Source organism: Cupressus sempervirens, chromosome 10, assembly GCF_028749045.1.
Source record: "Cupressus sempervirens isolate cs-2001-9-10 chromosome 10, ASM2874904v1, whole genome shotgun sequence".
In the NCBI taxonomy this organism is placed as follows: domain Eukaryota; kingdom Viridiplantae; phylum Streptophyta; class Pinopsida; order Cupressales; family Cupressaceae; genus Cupressus; species Cupressus sempervirens.
In genome coordinates this window covers 467221739-467227613 of record NC_143127.1, presented here as the reverse complement: position 1 = coordinate 467227613, position 5875 = coordinate 467221739, and the positions used below count along the sequence as shown (strand labels likewise).

At 31.8% G+C, this 5875-nt stretch overlaps 1 long non-coding RNA gene across 3 annotated transcripts in view; it reads left to right on the top strand.

The window, feature by feature from the left end:
* LOC149534721 (uncharacterized) overlaps window positions 1–1373 on the top strand; it is a 2943-nt gene extending 1570 nt beyond the window's left edge. For all 3 annotated transcript variants that reach the window (XR_016357373.1, XR_016357372.1, XR_016357374.1), the window contains exon 3: window positions 797–1373. This is a non-coding gene — a long non-coding RNA (uncharacterized LOC149534721). The remainder of the gene's footprint in view (window positions 1–796) is intronic.
* Window positions 1374–5875: the final 4502 nt, after the last annotated feature.

The window sequence follows — 5875 nt, the reverse complement described above, 5'->3', positions numbered from 1 at the left end:
GCTCCTCTTCCTTAGGCTAATCCAATGCTACTGATCAGACCTTGTTTATAAGATTTCTAATCTGTTATCAAACTCTTTTGTCATGTTGGATTTCTCAATATGATCTCGAGCTCCTTTTCTAACCCACCCTCATGGCCGATGCTCCTATTCCTTTAGCTAATTCAAAGCCGCTGATCAGACACCATTTTCAAGATTTCTCAATCAGTTATTGAACTTCTTTGTCATCTCAGATTCCTCCATATGTTTTTTAACTTCTTTTATAAACTAACCCTCATGGCTGATGCTGCTCTTTCTTTGGCTAATCCAATGCCACTGATCTAACCTCATTTGTGAGATTTCTCATCCTCTCTCTTGTTATATTTTTCAATATGTTTTGAAACTTCTTTTTTTAACTGCCCTCATTGCTGATGCTCCTCTTCCTTTAGCTGATCCAATGCCACTGACCAGACCTCATTTGTAAGATTTCACAATCAGTTTTTGAACTTCTTTGTCATGTTAGACTTCACAATATGTTTTTAAACTTTCCATTTGTTTTAGTAACCCTCGTGACTAATGCTGCTCTTCCCTTCAGGTCAGCCAATGTAGAGTTCACAATCAATTTTTGAACTTCTGTTTCATGTTAGATTTCTCGACAGGTTTTTAAACTTTCCCTTTTAACTAACCCTCATGGCTAATGCTGCTTTTTGAGCTTCATTGTCAAACAATGTGCTCTTAATTTTATTTTATTTTTTCAAACTAACCCTCATAGCTGGTGCTCCTTTTTTCTTCAGCTAATTGATCAGACCTCATTTTGCAGGTCTATCAAGTTGGTGGAAGAATATGAAAAGTGGGTGTGGATTTGATGGATGATGAAATGGCTCACATAGATTTCTGCCTGAATACAAACCAGTGAGCTAAATATCTAGCCCTCTTTTGAGTATAGTACCGGAGGATCTATGCATTGTATGCTTCTTCTGTCAACAACTAAGAAAATATTTTTGATCTAGATCTATCGGTTGAACTTTCAATCGAAAGTTTTTGTTTACTCATAGGAGTGAGAAAATGTTAAATTTTGTGGTAATATATTTGAATTTGATTTATGATTTTTTTGTCAATACCATAAATTATATTCATGTAATCTATCATTCAGATCCGATAGCCAAAGGACAGCCAGAATCTAGTAAAGTCTAAGCCATTTGACATGGGCATCAGATAACAATATTTGATGTAATAATGGAGGGAACAATTCGTACTGCACAATATTTGGCTTGTGTTAATGGAGAAAAAGCATATAAGTCTGTATTGAGTGCATTTGAGTTGTTTGCAAAAGCATGTTGAACAAATGTATCATAAAAAATATATATGAAATTTCTACATAAATTAGATTGTATAAATTTATCTTATTTGTCAACATTTCCCATCACACTCTATTATAGATGGAGAAAATATATTAAACTTGCTAATCACATGTATGGTTGAATGAAAAGTTTTGGAGTGCAAGAAAAAAAATTACACAATATAATCTAAAAGTTTTGCCGGCAGAATGTATGGTTAACTTTAAGTTTTAAAGTGTATTGTTGCTTCTGATGATTTTGTGAATGTTCATGAACAGTAATGATGGGGCATGATGAAAAAGGTCACTGTAATGAAAACCAGTGCATTCAGATCCATAATCCTGTTGTAAGGGTATATTATCTTGGAAATGATTTCACCTTTAGTAACATTATCCAGGGAGTTCAATCTTCTGCAACGTTTTTCTCAATTAAATGATACTCTTTTGAGTTCAATTATATTTAATATTCCAGAATCCATTAATAATAAGTGTAAAGAGCTTGGTTGACTGAAGTTGGTCTATGGTTTAATAATCTTGTGGATTTTGGTATTGTATGGGTGGTTCGTATTGTGACAGCTTAAACATCACACAATGAGGCTTGATTCCTACCCTAAAAGTGTTAAATAGTCAAAGTTGACTTATTTTTCCAATCTTAATTTTTCCTTTAGTGTGTGATGTTTAAGGGTGGCCGTTCCTATTGTTCATGCATGTTACGTAGTAGATTCAAAATGCCACAATGGATAACGATTATAAGGATCATAGTGTATAGTTTGTATTTTTTTGTTTGATATGTTTTGTTTGGGTTAATTTAGAGGCAATGATAAGTATACATGTGATATGTTTTTGTGTAAAAATGAAATAATATATCCTTTTCACTCTAGTTTTTTATTTGTTGAAATTTAGAATAAATTTGTAAAAATGTGTTTATTTTTAAAATTTATGAAGTTGAAATCGATATTGATATATATTGGCTTTCTTTCTATCAGTTGTTAGTTACCAACTCAAGTTTGACTTTTGAATTTATGTATGGGATGTTGTATAAATGAATAAATTCTAGAACATTGTATCAAATTATGTAGATCTATTAAATTTTATTTAAAGATTACATTTATCATTTATAGAGTGTTGAATCATCAAATAGTCTAAGTATTTGCATAATAAGAACATATTAGGTATGCTACGGTGATATTTTTCATGTTGTTAAAGCAACCCAAGGAATTTAACTAAGGGAAAGTCCCTTGTACAACAAACTACATAGGTATAAATAGAACCGACTTTGTTGAAGTATTTGCAACAGATATATGCCAAGAGGTGAATAGAAAAATATTAATCAAATTTATAATCAAAAAATTGAATCCATGATTATAGGTTAACTATACAATAATGAGGATCATTTCCACAATGTAGAATTGAACTAGAGCATGATGCAAGCTGTCCAAGGGTATGCCAAAGCATTGATATTGTATATATGATAACTAACCATTGAATTAGATTGTTCAGCATAATCCACAATGAAAAGTCCCCAATATACTCACACAACTAAGTAGTTATTTCCATATGTAAACACCTAAAAGTGGCCAATTGTAAAACAACATTGTTGCTAAGATTCTTCTTCAATTATTAAATAATATTTTTTGTTTGGTTGATTTGTGTCTTTGTACTATATTTTGCATTCAAAATTTCCATTTAAAAAAATTCATAATTAATTTGTTTTAACTAATTGCTTTAATTATTACATGTCTAACACTAGTACATTCGGGGCAGAATTCTTATGGCAGTTTGTTGCAATTCTAACAACTTGGTGTCACCCAACTAAAGAAAATCATCACCAAAAAGATTGTGTCAAATTGTCCGACATTTGTAGTCATCACTGTGGTTTCGATCGCAATGGGCACCAAAATTTTGAATTAACAAGCCAGGCTCTAGTTGGCTACAAATCCAACATTAGGGTGTCAAATTTCCAATGTAGATGTCATCACATATATAATGTCCCCATTGGAGGTGTTATTCAATATCACCAAAAGTTTGACATCTATGGACAAGGTACTTTTGAGGAAGCAAGTCAGTGACAACAAAATCTCAATCCATATCCATGGACAATAGGTGGAGCTAAAAAAAATACAATTTCCAATTTAGGTGTGCATGTCTACTTGAGGCCTATAGGTTTTTTAAGTTATAAACAATGGCAGATGTTGAAATTTTGACCCTTATAGGTGAGGGAATGCCATCAAAAAGCTAAGGAAGTCAAAACAACTAAAACACTTGAAGACTTCTAGTCAAAACAACTAAGAAATCACCTATTACAAAACCACCAAGGAGCTCTAACCATTAAAGAATTCTTACCACCAACAATTTTCTGAATATCCTCAACATATACAACCTTCACATGTGCATATAAGAGAAAGTTTAGGCACGAGTAATGAGCACACAAATTTTCTTAAGGATTGTTGGTAGCTCGACCCTACAACAAATGTAGTAGTGATATTTTTCATAGTAGTACATTTGTTGGAGTGTAAGCTACCACCATTCATTAGAAAAAATTGTGTGCTCATCAAACTTCTCTTATGTGGTGAACCCACAATAGTAGGTTACATTTTTTTGGATGAATAAATTCCTCCAAAAATCACAATGTTGACATTTTTCCTCAAGGAGCTTTGATAGAAACCCCTAAGGACCTTTACTTTCTATGGAAAGTACCCTTTTTAGGTACTTTCAATCAAAAGTAAAGGAATTTTGATCAAAAGTACTTGCTTTAAATCATACGAATTCTTTGAAATAGTTTGGATAGAAACTACCTAAAATACTTTTGATAGAAAGTCCCAAGCATATTTTGCAAAGACTAAATAATTTATGAAGAAATCTTGGCTTGGGGACTCAATTAGAGGGCACAAATGGAAAAATTGAGACATGCTTATTTGCATGGAACAAGTACTCATAATAAGATTTCTAATGATTATAGATTTGATATATTTTGATTTCATTATGTACATGCTTTTTTAGCGTGAATCAAATTTAGGTTTACTTCCTAAAATAACCTCTGTTTTGCACACTCATGGAAAAATAGTAAATAAGAGAATAAAAATTATGAAAAAAACTAAAAGCTCCATAGTTGAGTCCCCTTTCTATCAGAAGCATAAATTTTGAAATTAGATAAATACAAAATAAGTTACATGCATAAAAAACAACATATGTCAAAATTAAAGTTAGGTCAACTTTAAACATCAATAAACTATGAAATACTAAGGATAAAAAAATAAAACCACCTCCATGATCTTGGTATGGATGTCAACAAACTAAATTTGAAAGAATCACATTGATATCTATTATACAAAAAACAATTATGCTTGTACAAAAACAAAGACACTCTTTAAAAATCAAGTTTTTGACAACATACCAATTTTTCATGGGAGAAAAAATAATTGAATCAAATCAATTAAATAAACAAAATAAAAATTATATTTAGAATATGTTGGAATTCTTTAGAATAACTGAGAGAGAGTGGGGGGGGGGGGGGGTGGAATCAACTTTCCAAGGTCCAGATGTATAGATAAAACTTTTCACAGCTTAGTGAACCCATAAAACATTTATTATCATGTATGCATCCATAAGATTATGCAATCACTTAAAACTTTGTAGGTTACTATCAAACCAGTTTGTAGAAATATAAACATGAAACATAACAGATTCAACACCACACTTGACACAATTATTTACGTGGAAACCCAATTTGGGAAAAACCACCAGTAACATGTTACTTCTTTTCACTCTTCTAAAGTGATGCCCTATGAAAGGCCAACCCTGTTAAAAGTTACAATACACACTGTTAAATGTGACCCTATTAAAGGATTTCAATCACCCTATAAGGAGTGAGCCTTGTTAGAGGACTTTAGACCATTCACTTGGAATGTCACCTAGTTAAAGGATTTACATATGACTGTTAGGTCAACCTTAATCCAAAGGATTTACCCTAGACCGATACAATTATTAGTGATAGAGGGCCACACCACTCTAACAACTCACAACCAAGAATGCAACAATATAGAGACCAAGAAAAAAAAAAAATGCTTCACAAATAATTTTATTATACTTGAAAAATCCTTACAACACCCACAAGATGATATCAAGCTTCTCCTTGAGCTTCTCCTTCCACAACTTCTACTTCTCAAGTTTCCACTCCTCGAGCTTGATTACAAATGATAATAAGCCTTGCTTAAATAGGCACTTCTAACCCAAGACATTACAAACACAACCAATGTGGGATAAAAGGTAAATACAACTATCTTTAAATAAATATTAAATTCCCACCCAAATACAACTAAGCACCCAACAAATATTAAATACATGATTTATCCAAAACCTTCTAGAATTTCCACCTACACACCTCAATTAATGGAATGACGACTATTTTTTTTATTTTTCTATTTTATGCCACCTATGCACCTTGAAAATAAAAATCCTCTTTTCCTTTCTTTTCTCCTTTTTATTTTTTTATTATTTCTCCTCTAATTTTCGTCACTTTTCTCTCTCCAATTTTTTTTCTTTTTTTTTCCCAATAATTTTTCA